The 18,480-nt window shown below is 41.4% G+C and overlaps 1 protein-coding gene and 1 long non-coding RNA gene across 9 annotated transcripts in view; both read left to right on the forward strand.

Annotated features, from left to right (window-relative positions):
* SORCS2 (sortilin related VPS10 domain containing receptor 2) overlaps positions 1-18,480 on the forward strand; it is a 553,956-nt gene that overhangs the window by 10,710 nt on the left and 524,766 nt on the right. The gene's annotated exons all lie outside the window — the stretch shown is intronic.
* Positions 1-18,480, forward strand: part of LOC308195121 — a 53,506-nt gene continuing 35,026 nt past the window's right edge. For all 4 annotated transcript variants that reach the window (XR_013951278.1, XR_013951279.1, XR_013951280.1 and 1 more), the window contains exon 1: positions 1-18,480. This exon is cut by the window's right edge. This is a non-coding gene — a long non-coding RNA (uncharacterized lncRNA).

An 18,480-nucleotide genomic window follows, 5' to 3' on the forward strand; every position in this document is an offset into this window, starting at 1 on the left:
CCTTCCTTCCTTCCTTCCTTCTCCTATAACTGCTTTAAAACAGATGTCTTTTTATAAAGTGGGGTACAAAACAGACTTTTTTTAAAACGTGGAGTACATTTAGAGGGCTTTGACCCTTGTTTTCTTTTAATAATGTCATTGATCCTGGAGAACTGTAAGAGACAGCATTTTTTGAATTCGTATAAGCACCTCGTGCCCCGTGTTCTGTTTGTTTATTTAAAAGCTCTTGAGAGGGGCAGGGAAAGGCCTTACGCGCCATGGGAGATTGCTATCAGGCCACTGTATATAATCAGTGTGAGAGCTAGGGTGTTAGCTGCTAAATTATCAATACAAAAGCGTGTTTTAGCTTAGTTTAGCTGACTTCACGTAAGCTGCTCCTTAAACTGGCATGAACTGGCACAATGTAAGACCTGAATGAAAGCCAAGCTTCTTCGTCTGCTGGTGGTCTTGGTTCGGCTTGGTTGGTCCGCCGGCGCCCAGGAATGTTTGAGCTGCTTTTGTGTGTGCTGGTGAGGCCAGAGATGTTTTACCAACACCAGAGCTGCACAGGAAGAAGTTTGAATTGACGTCTATATTATTGTGAGCCATTACATCTTGGCTCTAACGTTCATGACTGCAAAGAGACTGTTGGTGAAGATGGGAACGTAGAGTTAGAGAAGGAAATCATCTTGTTTGCAGAAGCTGCCAGCAGGTCTGCTCACTGCCTTGCTGAATTCTGCGAAGTATATCGAGGCTCCCGAAGGGAGCAGGACTCAGCCGGGCGTGATGTTTCACAGGGGTCGGTAGCTCAGAAGTCAAGCCCGTTGAGATGAGAGCACTGAAATTCCCATTTAGACATAGATTGTGTGCCAGGAAATAATATAAGGAGTTCCTAGTCTTTGATCCATGGAGGGTGTGCGCAAAATATGCAAGCTTTTTATTTTTTTGCTGCAACTAAATAGACTTGTAGTTATTAACTGAGCCCGATTGTCACAATCGCTGTCACTCAGCGAGAAACTCAGCTCCCCTTTAGGCAACTTTTACGTCTGTCCTTTGTTTCCCTTACTTTTCTGTCTGCTTTTTTGTACGGCTCTCATTCCTCCTCCCTCCTTTCTCTGTCTCTGAGTCTCCTTTGTTATTCTGCCTTCATTTCTTCCCTGTATTAAATCACCTTTCTCACCCCTGAGGCTTAAATAGCATCATCTTCCCCATTCCATCTGCAAAAAAGGATCTTCAAAGACGTAGTCAGTAATGACACCGACGTGTCATCAGTGCAGGAGCTGCCATTCTGGCGAGCAGAGATGTTCACACTCGGTCACACGTTGTGTGAGGGCTTGGGCAGACACAGCAGCATTGCTTCAGGAAAGCTTATGTTCATGGCACTATCTGTAGCTCTGGAAGACAGCAATAAGAGATGTTTAAAAAAAAAGTCCCCAAAATATCATCTAAATTGCCAGTGGCCCAGGAGCAGTGTCTTTCACCTCGTGTCCCTAGCCTAAAGCTGCAGAGTGATCTCTTAAACTCGGGGGTAGACTGGGGAGAGGAAGTGAAATGCGCTGCTGCTGTGGCAAGCTTCTGGGTGAGTTTAAATGATCATAATTAGAAATGAAAGACTCAAAATCCCATTTCCAGTCATCCAGTTCTATAATCTGCACATATCATCTAATAAGAATTTGTATATTGCCCATCACTGGAATTACTCTGCTGCTCATCCAAGTTTAATTGAAAAATAATCATAATCTATTCAGTGTTAGATTTAATGCATAAATGAGGTATTGCGAGCAAAACACAACTTCTGAAATGTCTATTACCGTGGGCTTTATTATTCAGGCTTAGTTCAGATATTAGTGCTTGTCATTCTGGTATTTGGGTGATGTCACTGATATGGGACTTTGCCAAGTACGCCTCATTATTCCTTTCTGCAACCTACAGGCAGCGAATTCTTTTTCCCTTAAAAGAAATGAAATATTTACAAGCAGTCACTTATTGCAAGAATTTAAATGAATGAAGCATCTTCTGAAAACAAATGCAAGCTGGGGAAAGCAGAGACAGCAAGTGAGAGCGAAACTGTCATGGAAGGGAAGCCGTGCGGTTCATACAGGCAAGCTCTGCGGCTTTGGCTGAGCCTTGAAAACACGGGAGTCAGCAGCAGGGAGTGCTAGGTCTTGGTTTCTGGCATAGCCCCTTGCCCTGATGCAAGTGCACTTGCTGTGCAGTCATGGACTCGAAGGTGAACAGCCTTAGAGTGCTTTTATCTAACATGAAATTGATACGCTCTTATGGGAGTGACTCAGGAGAAGAAGATAAGAAGGTCTGTGCGGGGCTAGATCCGTGGGTGTCTAGCGGAGAGCACCAGGCTCAGGTGGCTGGTTTGTGATCCTTCACCAGACAGCTTTTCTGGCCAACAGCAATTTATGGCTCGGGAGTAACAGGAAAGCTTTTCAGGTGCAAGAAAAACACCTTGTTATAAACATGAAAACGAGAGGGAAGATGAGTTTACATACCTCAATGCGGCAGTTAGCCAAAATTGCTAGCGCTGAATCTCTGTTGACCATCATCCTTTCCCCAGATCTAAATGAGTCTGGTTTTTGGGTTTGATCTCTGAGCAACCTAAATTTTGTGTTCTGTAGCTACATTGTAGAATTTCAAAGCGATTTCTTAGTGTATTGATTTAATATTTAAATTCCAGAAAATTACAGAAGATAAGAAGTAGACCTATCAGCACATAATTGACAGAGTACTTTTTTTATTTTTTTACTGTGAGTTTCTCATCAGTTTGGGAAATTTAAAGGATCCTATTTCACTTAAGTGAATGCCATTTCTGCAAAGAAAGATGCACGGCAAAAGTAGTTTTTAGGTGACTTTTTGTTTTTATAGAATTTATTGAAGCATCTTTTCAGGAGTGTTGGATGATGGCACTATCATCTGAAAAAAGTTCGAAGTACACTGAATGTTTTCTTTCATTATTTAGAGTGGAATTAATGTTCGTTTAATGGACGACCTCATCTGAGCCAGGTTTAATTATATTTCCAAGCTATTATTCTCTTGGTACTTAGGCAATACAGTATATGTTCTTATCAACAATTGAGTCTCATTTTTAATTTATGAAAGTTTACCTGAGAGTATTGAAATGTTTGTAAGTATGAAAAAAGGCCTTTGATGTCTTAGTGTTTGACTTTAAACAGCTGATTTGTGTGAGGAAGTTGTTTTGATATTTACAAGATTTTCTCCTTGTTCGATGCAAGTTTGCATGGCAAAATTAAGCTTTTTTTTTTCTGCAAAAATGGGTGATCCTGTTAAAGCAAAAATAAATCCTTTTCTCTTAAGTTACTCTAAGGCCAGTTATTAAAACATCATGGTCCTGATTCTTAGATTTCAAGAAGTGTTGAAGTTGAGTTTTGAGAATTTTCTTTCTCATTTACAAATATGTCATGATTTTTAAAGACTTCTAGTGTTCTCTTAATTTTTAATATTGGATTGGAGGTTATCAGAAAAAACATTCAATTATAGTGGGCTGTCTGCAGGCTCCATGGGAACCCATGCATCGGTTAGGTTTCTCACAAGTATACAGTGGCACTATTTCACTGACTTAAATTTCACCCCTTATGGAAGGATTCGTAGCTTTCATTTTTCTCACAGTTATTGGAGTCTTCACATAACAGAAAAGAAGAGGTGCAGAAGCCTAAAAAATGGGGAAAAGTAAACAGAAACCAGGTAATACCACAAGAATTATATTTTAAATGTTGAATTCCACATTGTTCTGTTTTTACTCTTTTTCCTCTTTATGATTTTTTTTTTCCTTAAACATTTATATAGTATTGAATTTAACTAGAGAAAGCAAGCTTCTTAACTCTAGCAGAGGTCTGTAGTTTGTTGTCCTTGTCTTCTCCCTCTCTCTCAGTCCTCTCCCTTACTTTCTATGGTTCGGTTAATTTAATCTTTCTAGCTGCTGCATTGGGTTGTTTGGCATCACCAGGGTCAGCATGTTACGTATGGAAGGCACATCAGCTGAAGGGAACTAATATCCCGACCAACTTACCATCACTGCAGAGAGTGGGAAACCAGCTGGGGTGGGCGAATTGGTTTTTGCATCAATCTCCACGCACAGGCAATCAATTTAACAGAGAGAAATGAGAGTGGAAGCCTCATCACTGCCCTGCTGTAGAAGGCTCCCTAAATTGGAGTCTTATTCTTCAGAATTCACCGATGCACTCTGCCATCACTTAGCAATGCTACTTAGTGCTTTTAAAATCAAATCACCCAATATTCCTGAACCCAAAGCCCCTAAATAGCAGCAGCAGGCTTCACTGTGTTTTGGATCAGGTCCTTGAGCTAATAATTCAACATTTTGGCTGTCTAGTCAGCCACCATACTAGTCACCATACTAGTTAAGAGGTATTTAAGCTACAAAAGCATGGGAAGGAATCTGTCATAGCTAACAGCATGAGGCTCATCTTGATGACAAAGCAGGGCCAATTTTATTCATAATTTTTAGTATATCCAGCTGCTTTTCATAGTTTCTGTACTGCATGCACACTAATAATTATGAGGAATGACATACTGTTTTAGTAGGCATCATTATTACATTCAGCATGAGGCAAAAACGTGGTGGTTTTGCTCTTCTCTCTCACTTTTTGGTGAAGGAACAGGAGTGCAGAAAGGCAGATCTGTTCTTTAATGAAAATTTTCAGGTCACTGTGCTGTATAACTCAGGTAATGGCTTAAATAGCCAAAGAGAAAGCCATTAGAAGGCTAATTTGGATTCACCCTTCCCTGTTAGCATTTAGAGGTGTTGAACCTTGAGTTCTGTTACTGCTCCATGTGTGTGTCAGACCCCTCTCGTCCAGGTGTGAGGTAGGGTTTTCGTGTCGCTGGCTCGCAGCACATAGCACTTGAGGCTTTTCTGATACCGTAGATTTAGAAGCAAATAAGCCGACACACTGGCTGATGGACTTGCTCCGTGCTGGTCCCAAAGGTGTCATTGATTCTCTTTATATTACACGGTCAAATATTTGTATGTGGTATCTCTGAGGCTAACAAAAGGTTGGCATAGGGCAGTGGTTATGTCACGAGTTGTGACATTTTCCTGTTGATGGGTAGTATAATGTCAGCATGCCGTGGTGCAAATGTCATCATTTTGTAACGTGACAAATTGTCCCTAAGGACAGGCCTTTTAAAAGACCTTAACTGATGTTGGGTAAATGAATTGGTTTAGACTGATTTTATTTGTGTCATATTTAGGAACAATCAGAAGTTTAGAAAGCAAAGCTTGCAGCAGTTTGTTGCACTTTTCATTCTTGAAGGGTCTTTGCTAATGTCACAAACTCTAGTCATTATATACACGACACTGTTAGCAGACAAATCCGTTGACTCATCATGCTTAAGGGCAGCTCCAGAGTAGGCAAATCTTCAGTAGCTAACGTGTTTAATTGGACTGATCTCCATTTGTAACGTGCTGGATTTTCCTATTTTAACCACCAAACAGTAAGATAGTTTGGAATGCTTCCAGTTTTTCAAAATGTAAATGAAATAGGAAGAAAGATGATTGTGTTTGTGTTGTTCTGTCCTTCATTCAACACTTCGTAGAGGCAGTTGCGGAGCGCACTGAGCAATGCTGCTTGAGCCGTACCTGCAGGGCTAATTCGGCTGCGAGGGCTGTGCTGAGGTAACCTAACTGAACCCAGCCAGAAGTGTATTTGGTATTACAATGTGTTCCTGGGAAGTTCCACATGCCCGCCTGAGACATGCTCTAATGAGCAGAGGTAGAGGGTGCTCAGTAGTTTCCAGACGACATTTTTAATAAACTTCAGACGTGTAACTTGCAGTAAAATCAGTCCCTTGGAGAATGCTGATCAGGTTTCTTAAACCATAGAGAAGGCAGGATCATAGAATAGAATCACAGAATCATTTAGGTTGGCAAAGCCCCTTAAGATCATCAAGTCCCACCATCGTGTAACACTACCAAGACCACCACTAGGCTGTGTCCCTAGCTGCCACGTCCACACATCTCTTCAATACCTTTGGCGCTGGTGACTCCATCACTTCCCTGGGCAGCTGAGAGAGCTGACGCCTGCAGCTGTTTCTGCAGAAATAGTAGATTTCTCTTTCTGTACAAATAGGCATGATGGAAAATGTGTCTGTCCAATCACAGAATAATTAAATCATAGATTTGCTCTTCGGGTAAGGTGGTTTGGGATTAATGGTGATGTTTGGTCTTAGACAAGCCAAGTTTTTCTCCCAGGGGGTGGCTGCGTGCAGGTTTATTTTGCCCAGCGCTGGTCAGAAGAGCAGCGTGGGACAGCATTTGCCAGCAGGGTCCTGCCCCCTGTTCCTGAAGCCCCGTGTGTTTGGTGTAAGCTGAACTCTACATTAGCAGTTCTGCACGGAGCTACTTTTCAGTAGGTTTGGGAAAAGTTTGGATGAAGTTTATGCTTTCCAAGTCTGTATTCTCTCAACTTTGTGTTTGCACAGAAGGTATTGCACGTTTTGGGTATGTGCTGCATATGAAATTATATATGCAAATGTTCGGCACTTATTCTGTGTAGTTTGTAGATTTAATGCCAATTTGAAGTGCTGTTCTTCGAAAAGCCAAAGAGCAGAAGTTGTAAGCTTAATACAGCGTGTTCTCTTGTAAGAGTTGCTAAACGGGGCTGGGCTGGGTAGTGGATCAGCCGCCCCAGGAGCTGGTATCTGGGCATTGGGTATTTTTTTTTCAAACCGTTTGGGCTTTAATTGATCCAAAGCCAGTCCTTCTCCTGAGTGAATTCCTGCCATATGACATTTTGGCTCAGATTGCCAATAGCATCAGCCTCCATTTCTGTAATTTCCACGTCAGTTCAAAGGCCGACTCCAGGTGAGCTGTGCTTCCTCTGCAGAGGACTCGCCAGTGGTGGCAACACGATGGCAGTTCCTGCAGAAACGGTGGACAGAGGGTCCAGTTGTTTTTGCATTCATTTGGGCTTCAGAAAAAACACTTTGGGTTTGTTGGGCTGCCAGAGGCTTTCTGTTCAACCTCGAGCTGGTAACTTGAAGCTTTCTGTATCTGAATTCCACACACACACGTCCTGTTCTGCCTCTCTGGTTATAAGGGCAACATCAAAGATCATGAAGTGTTTGGATACTTTGGAAATTTGTGTGATCGTGTTACCCTAGGTAAACAGAAGGGTAAAGAGAGGCAAGCTACACAGGAAAGTGATTTTTCTTATGTTAATCTGATATAAGGGAATCTCATTTTACACTTTCTTATCCAGAGCTTTCATGTGGCTTTACATCCTACACGGTATTGCTTTTCAAATGCCGTCCTGCAAAAACAGGAGAAACGTATGAATGATTTTTCATTTATGTACATTTTTAATGCCTGACGCTTGCGTTGGTGAGATGTTTTTCTTACCAAGCCACTTTTTATTTTGAAGTATATGATTTTCTTTCATAATAACATCTACTTTAAAAATCATTGGGAAATTTTACCTTGCCATAAAAGATTGGGATTTTTTCACTCTTTTAATCAACTATACGCATTTTAAATTTTAATTTGGTAAGAGTTGTAAATTTCTTAGAAGACTGATTGCATACACAATAATTTGAAATGTGTCTGGCATTAGTTCTGCAAAAACAATCTGGATGTTCTCTGATCTGGATCTACAGACCCATAAAACATATATGGCACTATGGCACTGTATTAAGTTTTATAATGCTCATTACTTCAGTGTTGTACCTGTTGGGTAGAAAATCACTGAAGCGAATGAAGACTATTGCTCTTTGAGCAGCAAAATTATTCGAAGTGCTTTCACATGGCCCTTTCTAGATACAAGTTTCACTGCAGGGTTCAGCAAAGAAATAATTAGTATTTAAACTGTTTGCTAAGGAATATGACTATTCCTCCAGAGCAGAAGAATTACAAATCAGTGAAGTGCTGCAGAATTTTTCTTTGGGCTAAACTAATTGCCATATGAGGTCTTGAAGATGTAATGAGGGATATCTGTGGTTTGGTAAAGCAAGCTTAAAACTTGATATAGGAGGACCCTTTTTTAATTCCTGAATCTTTCACAGAACTGTCGTTGTAATTTTGGGCAGTGCTCTCTGTTCCTGTTCTGGCTGTTAGAGCTGTTATTAGCAGCTTAATCTGTGTGTCTTTAAAATTAACTGCACCTTTATATTTAGTTACTTTCGGGGTCAATTCCTAAGCTACTTAGACAACAAATTTAATCTACCTACTTTGTAATCACTGTAATCAGTACTCAGGAAGGCCTGGGACCAACATGTGTGTTGGACAACATAGATCATTTGAGTGCTGCAGTGAGCCCTGAAAGGTTAAATATTTAGATAGCTTAGTATTAGGTAACTTTCTGTTTATCATTGTAGCCCTAATAAACATTGATATTTATCTTGATATCTTTCAATTGTTCAAAGGGATTTTTTTTATGGTCTGTAGAAAATGCATTTATTTAACAGGCGTTGCATTAGCATTGCTAATAGTTGTGATGCCTTAAGTTTCAAAGTGTATCTGTTTTGAAATTCCCTGCAGCATAGTGGAAGCGCCACCATTCACTTGGGAGTGTGTAGGAGAAAGTCATGCAAATGTTTGAGGTTTAGAATATTTCATCGTACCACTCGATTGCCATCACCAAAGTGCTGTTTGTTCGGTCTCAGCAGCAGCATACAAGACGTGAGGTATTTTCTCTGAAACAGTCCTGTAAGTATCATGGTACAAATCCGTAAGAAAGCCTGGAAGTTTTTGTGGTTAAATAACCCCCAGCTCTGTTTTGCATGGTAAGAGCTTCTTGTCCAGGTTTTGGATGTACACAACTTGTGAGTGCAAAAAGCAGTATGCACACCCCATTTGTGGGAGCGACTCAGGTTCACCTGTCTGTTGTATGGCTTTGATGCTTTGTGGTGTGCTGATTTTGCATTCTCCCAGCTTATGGCTCCTTGAAACAAACCCTCCAAAAGCAGAGTTGTATTGAAGTTGGCTCATTTCACTGTCCTGGCATACCGTGCCGTTGCACTGGCACAACTGAAAGGGCATCGGGCACTGACAAAGGGCTGAGAACAAGAGCCCAGAGCGGCTGAGAAATGGGAACCGTGGAAAGTACACTGCTGAATCAGCGTATTGTGTGCTAGGTTCCTTAAAGTGTAGTCTGCTGCCTGTCTCTCTGGGTAGCGGTGCTGTCTTAAGCAACTACAAAATATTTCCAGGCCTGTGCAGACCCTCTCAGCTGGTGTCAGTACAGTTGTTAATGGAGCTGGGTGCAGAGCTGAACTGGAGAATTGATCCTGGAAGAACCCGGATGATTGGGTTAGACTGTTTTCTTTAACGTCTGATTTAAGCCTGCTTGGCTTCAATTTACTTCTTTCCCTATCCACCATGAGTGTGGAGAAAAGTTTATTCCCTGTCTCTTTTCATCACACTTTAATATATCCGAAAGCCTTTATTATGGTTTTCCTATGTCTTATATTCTTCAGATTTAATAGCCTCAACTTCTTCATCCTTTCCTTCTTGCTCACTAGGCTTTTCTAGACCTCTCATCATTTTTATTACATTCTTGCAGGCTCTCTTCAATTATTCCGCATTAGTCCTGTGGTGCTCTGGCATGAACACTCTTCCACCTGAGGGCTTCAGGCTGGACTGGAAGTTTCCTTTGAGTCTCACCATCTGCATGTGTCTCGCAGCCTCTCAGTCCATTACCTTATGATGCCACGCTGCTACGAAAAAGACAGACAGTATTGTCTCATGATTCATTAACATTCAGAGCTCTTCCGCTGAGTGTACTTTGCTCTTGCCTATTCTGATTATATGCACTTTAGTATTTAATGCTCATTGAATGTCATCATTCTTGCTGAACGGCACCCAGTCATTTTTGATCATTTTGCCAATTTGTGAAGATCACTTTGAATTCTAATCGTGTCCCTCCTGTACATCTTTCAGCTTGGTGTCATACGCTCATTTAATAAGTGTAGCTGCTTCACGCAGATGTCAAATAATACCAGGCTAAGGACGTGATCACTTGTTTGCCTTTCTGTTATCCCTAAGGCCTGTTACTCTATGAAAAGAGGGAATTAGATCATTTTGATAGTATTTGCTTTTGAGAATTTCAAATTGGACTCCACTCATTGCTTGCACACAGTTTATTTGGTGCTAGCTTCTAGAATTGTTCAGGGAATTGAGAGTACGCTGACTAGTTGGTAACTTCCAGCCTCCTCCTGACCCTTCTCCTCTTTTTATTAAAATAGGTTCAATATCTGTTCTTTTCTGGTCAACTGGTGTGCACTCCATCTTATGTTAACTCTTTAGGAAGTGAGTGAAACAACCTCAAAACTTCTAACAGTTCAAAAATTTGAGGATGATGTTCATCTCCACCTTATCTATGCTTCTCTTGCTTTGTTCTTCAAGAAAATACTGCCGAAGTCCTTCTTTCATCTTTCTCCATCTCCAGCCACTTAATGATTTCCAATTTCACTGAGCTTTGGCACCACCACTCCTCATGCAGCCTTGTGGTAAAGCGCATCAGTGAACTGATTTGACAAAATGATTAAACGTTTTCCAGTTTCTTCAAACGGTATGAGCATCACAAAACATTCATGGATTGTAGACATTTGTAGGTAAATGTAAAATGAACAACTAGGAAAAATAAGTTCTACTGAAGTCAGTGAAGGATCAGAAGCTCTGTGTGCATGTATATATGTATATATACATATTTGTTTCACTTGAAATACTTTGTAGGTTAACCTCTCGTTTCTCTTCTTCCAAGATCATTGAAATGTTAACAAATAATGACCTCTGTCGCCGTGGTTCTGTGTTTAACTTTCTCTGTCTCTGTCCATGTGGCCAATGTGAGATCTATACTTCTCGAACATTAGCTTACCTGTTGCTTAGTATGGCATAGATTTTGATCTTGGAGCAGGGCATATGGGTGGTATGGTAAAGCAGGTAATAATAGCCAACAGATGATAATGCATTAAACAGAGCAGAAGTTCAGGGGCAGGCTTCTCACTTTTATTATTATTGTGACACAGCTTTTAAGTGTCCCTTTGTCTTCCTAGACAGATATCTGGAGTTTATTGAGTGGAGTAGATTCCTTCTGGGTGTTTACAGGAAGATGTGACAAATGTGAGTTGATAACATTGACAGCTACACAACCCCCTTCCTGCTGTGAATCCCAAACAGCTTTTGTGAGCAATATGAAATTAAGTTATGACCAAGCCCAGCCACCGTGAGTTACAGTAAAACCAAGCTTTTGATTAAAGCCACAGAGCTGAGGAATTCCTTAACAGAAACATTCAGACAATGGCGGAAGAAAATGAGAATGTTGATGAGCTTCATGTCTGAAACAATTAAACTGATTTTTCAGATATGCAGAAGCTCATCGCTTGCTGAGCACAGTGAAGGAGAAGCCTTGCTGGTGCTCATACCAAGACATCACTACAGCGAGCGTGATTCTGCTCTGGTAGAATCCAAAGGCTTCTCCAGGTGTTGTGGGCTATGTAAGGCCAGTGGTCCCTAAGAAAGTGCTGAAGGGAGACCTAGCATGCCAGAAGTGAGGGTTTGGGTCTTCAGAAGAAATCCTAAAATAATTGGCTTTAGGTATTTTTCCTGAATATTAAAGAAGGCTCTGAATTTGACATTGTTACTGCTTGGATTGTTTTTTAATATGGTCATTGAGCTGCTGGAGCTCGTGCTGTTCTTGCTGGAGGAAGAAACAAAGGTGAAATATGTCATTACATAACAAAGTCTACCAAAATAATTTGGGAGACCTTGGAAAACAAAGAACAGAGGAGATTTTGCCAGCGGCAGTTGCCACTGTGATTGTAAATCTCCCACCTCTCTGAGACCAAAGAAGCTGAGATCTGAAATGAGGGTCCGGCATGAGTCCTGTTGGAAGTTTGAGTGTGTTTGGAGAGGTGGGGAATTTTGTGATGGGAAAAGTGATAGTGTGTTATGGGCCATAAGGCTCATTTTTTTACTTTGGAGAGCAAAAATTAGAGCTAGATTGGATTTTTGAACAAGTCATGTAATCGATCTATTTCTTGACCTTGATAATCTAGCTTTTATTTTCTTTGTTACCCTTTTTTTTTGGTCTATTTAGATAAAACCTCAGGGAAAAGGCTGTCTCTTACCATGCATTTGTGTAGCACAAAGCACAGAGAAATCCCACATTTGAGCATCGTTTTCAAGTCCTACCGCACAGAGAGAAGAGTTCACCAAAAGTAGAGTTGGTGCAAATTATTTTGCCTACTGAGCTGTAACAGACCTTAAGAAAAAGTTTGCAGAGAGAGCGTTGGCTCCACTTTTCTAATAATCTGTGCTTCAGCAGTTTGTGATTCCAGTTTGTGATTCTGTTCTGCTTCAGGCTGGATAATTAATGTTGTTCGTGGTTATCACTTCCAGTGTAATAACTCCTATCTGTCCTCGACTAGAGGATGATAAGCTTTTGTTCCATCTAAGGGTTGCTGTGCATCCTCATTGCGCTGTGTATATACTGCTGTTAATAAGTAATAATCACTTTCTGAACTTCCTTGCTCGGGCTGTTCTGTGGCAGCGAGCATTTTTCAGGGTTTGACAGAGGGAGCGAACGGGCGATACCCTTCACTGGGGAGCGAGGGCTGTTAAGGGAAGGCCATGTAACATCATGCTGCGGTATTTCTTGGTCTTTAACTCAGGCAGGCAGGACTTCCTGTCATTTAGGGAGCATATTTTAAACTTCTAGGCGGGAAAAAATGCCTGTGCCTTTGCTTGCTCAGTTAGAGACATATTGGGGGACGGAGCATGTAGAGCTTAACAGGACTACTTAGCCGTTGGTCCGTATCAGCACACAGGACATCAGCCTGTAGGGTTTCTGGTGCTTGCAGAAGACTTCTCTTAAGCCGGTGCACTCTGCACCTGGGTGACAGCAGTGGCTCACAGTGGGCACAGATGGCTCCGTGCCCCCAGTTCTCTTGGGAGAAAGATTTATTGTCACAGCATCCCGTTGTGACTAACTGAGGAGCCGAGGGTAAAAGTGGGAAGGAGGAGGCATTCGTCATAGCTGCTAATTGTAAATACTCCTTCAGCTTGTCTTTGCTTTATTCTGATTCTGAGTCACTGGGGAATAAGAATGACAAATAAGCAGAAGTTATGAGTAAGACGTACAGAGTAACCGAGCCCAAAAATGTTTATAAGATCACACTTTGATTTTTAAACAATTGCTTAAACAAATAGATTGCTGATAGAAGGACATTTCTTTGAGTTTGAACGTGATGTATGATTTGTACAGTAATTGAAGTGGCAGTTGCTTCATCACACTTAAGTTTATTGATTCCATTTGTACATTGACCTCCTTTCTGCTGAACCACCAGTCTGGATGTCCGTGCCGTGTGGGATAAATTAAAAGGAAAAGATGCCATTTTCCTAACTATGCAGGATCCAGTTTTCTGCAATAAATAAATAAATGAAAGCAAACAAACTAGTGGAAAAAAAAAATCCCAGGAGACATGATGCTTTGAATATCTTTAGATTTGATGGATTTTTCAAAGAAACTGAGAAAACTGAGAATGCCTTTTCTGCAGGTCAGTGATGGATATGGAGATTGCTTGCTTAGCTAAAGTGGCTGGCATCCATATCCCAGCAGTTCAAGTAAGCAGAAATCCAGAAGAATATGAAAATTATCATATGAATGGGAGAACAAGGCCAGCTGGAAAGCCAGTTTGTATATTCTACATATTAAATAATAGTTTCCACATTTTTATTTCCCCCCAGAAAGATGGCTCATAGTTGGGCAATGTTCAAAGCTGCAAAATAAAAACGTGGAGCATTGGCATGTGAACTCGGTGGGAGCTGGGAACTGCTGCCTTGCAGAAAGGCAGACATCTCTCTGCTCATGTGTTCAGCAGGGGCAGCAGCTCCTTTCTCCTCTGGCTGCTTTAGAGCAAGCTGCCTTGTGCTGCAGGCTTGTTCAGCCTTATCTCCCCTTTGGGAAGAAAGATGGACTTGTGCACCAAACAGCGCCTATACGAGCAGGGGCTGGGAGCAAGCAATCCTCTATCTCTGGCTGCCCTCCTGTGCTCCTGGCATCCCTCTGCTTGCAGCAAAACCCCGGGACAGTGTGTTGTAAAAGCTGGTGGTCTGCCATGACACGGGGTGAGTGCACTTCTAGTCTGAGCGCGGCACTAAGGGATGAATATTTTGGCTTTGCTGCCTATCCCCCAGATTTGATAGGTTTTCTGCTTCCTCCCCTTAATCACTGATGAAAGTCAGCCAGACTGAAAGGACGTGTTTTGCTCTTTGTAGCTGGGAAACAGAACAAAACAAAGTAAAGATTTGGCCCTTGGGATAACTGAAGTGAGAATAACCCATCTTTCTGTGTCTGGTCGAAGGATAGTTGGTATTTTTAGCGTTAATACTATCTGCTGGGCTAATGGATGTAAAGCTTCAAAAGCACTTGTAGGCATTCTGACCATTTTACCGTCAAATTCCGAGAAAGCTATTGACATAAAGGACTTTGGTTACAACCAAGGCTCAGTATAACTCTATCGAGCAAACGTTCAAGGTCTCTTAGCAGTACTTAGATGCTGGTAGAAGAGGTGTTTAGTAAAGTCATCCTAGAAGCACCATATTTTTAACAGCAAGATTTGTGCCTGGATTACCACTAAGTGAGTTTTGACGCGGTTCCAAGAGCACCTTTTCATGGGACTTGGCCCAGGCGTGCTGTGCTTTCACTGAAGTGAGCCTGGACCAGCTGAATGGGAGAAGTAGAGATCGGGAACGGTCATGCTTTTTCCGAAAGGTTTTTCAAACAGATTTGTTTTCTTCCTATTGCAAGATGGAAACTTTTGGATGCAGAGCCTGATTCAGAGACCAAAGGGATAGAATAGTCTTGCATTTATTAAATTGCGCCGTGAGTTGGGCCATATGGCACGGAAGAGAACAGGGATATTGTGAAGGTTTTTCTCTGGGGATCCAACTCTCTGTGACTTCATTGGAGCTATTACCATTTTATTGTGCAGACATGCTCAGATGCTCTATTTAGAAGTGCCGTATAGTAATCAGAACTGAACAGAGTTAATTGCGCTCTTCTATATGACAACAAATTCTCTGGCCACATTACGAGGTTGGCCTCCTCATCTTTTTTGATTGTGTTGCTCTAAATTTGGACCATCTGCGTGGGGTTATATTAGTGTTGTTGCTCAGAAGTTTACAAGCTTTCTAACAGCCAAGTGGAAAGGGCATTTCTCGTTATCGTACCAATGGCTGAGACACTAAGTGCTTGCTGTTATGTTCACAAATGAGTGTATGGTTTTTTGGCAAAAACGAAGAAGTCAGATTCGCTCATGCAGATTAAGGTCTTATTACAGAATGTCCAGGGGAGCTATACACACCCAGGTCGAACCACTGGGTCTTTCATGTGAAGCGAGGGGCAGGTTTTCGATAAAATGATAAAATTGGCATAATATTTTATCAGCACCATTCTATTATTTTTTTCATTGACCTGATTAGAGAAGAAAACAGGATCTAATTTAATTTCCTTTCCTCCTCCCTGTAAAAATCTGTTTTACTGGCAAATTAGAATGATGAGAATTTCTGAAAATTTTATCAAGCAAATACTTTCCATCTGACAAGGCTGAAACTCCAAAGTTGCCAGGAAACCAGAAAGCTAGTGTGATGTTAATTAGAGGAGATGGTCTGGCTCTTGCCATCTAACTCCATTTTGCTATCCTTGCATCGTTTCACAGAGAAATTCCAATAACTATTCTAGGTTGAATAGCCAGCTGATTGTCTTGTCTTTTATATTGCATAACATGAATAAAAAAGAGTTTATTTGCACAAGCAACATGAAGTGTTTGCCCGTGCTCTCTATGAAAATACAGTAAACTTTTCAGACTTTTTGGGGCCTAACATTAAAGGGGAAGAAGGGGGATGGGGACCAAAAAGGTAGCTGAGTTCATAAAAGCTGCAAGAAATACCTTCCACCAGCTCGTTGTTATTATTTTATTAAAATGATGATTAGGGACCAGTATGAATACTTGGAATAGAGAAGGTTATGCTTCCTACCTCCCGATTTAAGGAGATGCGTAGGGATTAAATTAAAGTAAATATGCCCATAATTTACTGTATTGAGTGCATTCAGCATACTCACTCTTTGACAAGTATCCAGCTCCTTTCTGTGCCAGTTACTCCCTGATCAATAGTAGGTGAGACTGGAAGGGGGCTGCTCAGCATCCCCTGGTTGAGTTTTTGCTGCTGGGTAAAAAGGAACGTAAGGCTTAATGGGGCCAGATGCAGGACAAGCAGGAGGAGGCAGGATGCTATAGGAGCATCTGCTTGCTGTACAGCGTATTTATACCTTTTCCTTAAAGAACCATTGGCTAAAGTGTGTAAGTGGTGATTAAAGTAGTGTCTTTAGCTGTGGTATCGATAATTGTCTCAAATGAAGCAATCACTGACTCCCTGATTAAGGACTGCAGGACAGAATTTTTAGAAGTGGTTATTTTGAGTGCACCCATGTTGGCTGTGTTGCTAGCCTGAATATAAATTACTTTTTTGGTCATTTAGCTGTCATTGACGTGGACTCCAGCCTTGTGTGGTTACAAACACCTGCTGTCAAATAAACAAATGGGTCCAACATTAAGAAGTAAGTATGAATTTAAGCTCAAGCTTATATTTAGTCCTGGGATCACAGGCAGGGACTACGTTCATTGATCCACAGTGTGTGGTATCCACTTGGTTTTGGAGAATAAATCTGGAGAGGTGTATTAGGACTGCATCTTCTCCATTAAACCAGATGCTGGCGCTGAGTCCAACCGTACTGTGGAACCAGTGCACAATCATTTAAGTTTAGACAGAGGCATAAATAGTATGTATCTTTTTTTTTTTTTTTTTAATTTTACATAGAATTTCTTGAGAATTTAGTTAGAAGCTCGGCTTACATAGAGTCCTTTCAGTTGTAGCAATAGTAATCCTTTGAGTTTGGAGGTGGCTATCATGGTTTTAGATCAACATAAGCCAAATGGAGCGGGCTGGTCTCTGGGATCTTGATGTTCTGCTCTGAATCTATACAGTGGAAATAACGATAGTTCCTTACATTCATATTGTTATCCTGAGAATTAAATCATGAAAATTAAATCATGAAAATAGGTTGTGATATTTTTGAGAATTTCTAAAGTTTGGTGCTGTGGACGACACAGAGTTAGGGTCAGAAGTGGAACTGAAGTTCTTGGTTTTCTTCAAGGCTATCATTTGGCGTGACTCTTCCTCTGGAACCTGAGAATTTGTCCTTTTCAGTCCTGGTCCAATATAAAACAAAAGTGAAGTAATTTCTTTCATTGTTTCCCAGCAGGCATTGACCATGCATTGGATATGTGCCTGTGCCTTGACTACATTTTAAAATGCCCATGATGGCAATAGCTCTGCTTTGTGTTAGAGAGCTCGGTCCTGCGGTGTGCTGGGCACTCTTGCCAGTTCTCAGTGCCCTTGCCATGGATCAGATGCTGAATGCGTCCCGCAGGACTCTGTGACCATGCTGAAATATATCGCAGTGCTCAGTATTTAAGTTTCATTATATGTTCTTTTATTTTCCTCTCTCTTATTTCTTTTAACTGTTCTCTCCATATGGCTTTGAGCTCAGGCCTGTAACTGATTTGAGGTTGTTAGCGAAGTTTTCCACTACCTATCTACTATTCCCTAATGGGAACCCTTCTCTGTAGGAGTAGAAACTTTCAATCTGTGAAGATTTGGTTGGCCCACAAGACTTCTTGCAGCCAAATATTTTTTTAATGGCACATTGATTTGGTTTCTTGCAGCCTGTATGCCTAACCCTTGTCCCATCCCGAACGCCTTTCCCTTTAGCATCCACTCTTTATGCATTTATTTATTTATTCAGACTTAGGACCTTGAAATGCACTGCTGCTGCTTCATTAAGTTTTATTTACGACTTGGTGGATTTAGCAGGAGTGGATCGCGCTGGCGATCAGTTCAGGCGGTGAGCGCTGACAGCTCAGTGAACCTGCAGACATTGCTGGTGTGCCCTCACGCTGCCCTTCTGCCTGCCGACTTGCTCCAAAGCAGAGGCAGTTTGAAGAAAGAGCCATACCCATCTTAACTTTTAAATTTAGTGTGGAATAAAATAAACTGTTCTCACGAACTGGGACATGGGTTCTGTGTTTCGAGCAGATTTACAGGACGCAGGGATTGCAGAATTTGGGATCCTGGTGCTGGCCATCCTGCTGAGCTGCTGCTGTCGTCTCCTGGTTGCGTTGCTGCACCATCTACGCATCGTGGTAGGGAGCTGAACCTCCTTGCTCCAAGTGCTGTGTACACATCACAAAACAGAGGTTGGGGAGAACTTCACAAACGTTTATCATTAAAATTAATTTTCTAAAATTGATACTCAAGTATTTAAACGCACTTGGCTGCTTTTTCTCAGAAGTGCTGTGCTGCTTTTTCACCCTTACTAAGACCAAGGGCCTAGCTCTTGTGGAAATAAGCTGAGATATCAAAGCAAAGAATTTTAAAAGCAAGTAATAATAATA

The sequence above is a fragment of the Anser brachyrhynchus genome (genome assembly GCF_964034855.1).
Source record: "Anser brachyrhynchus genome assembly, chromosome: 4".
Lineage (NCBI taxonomy): Eukaryota > Metazoa > Chordata > Aves > Anseriformes > Anatidae > Anser > Anser brachyrhynchus.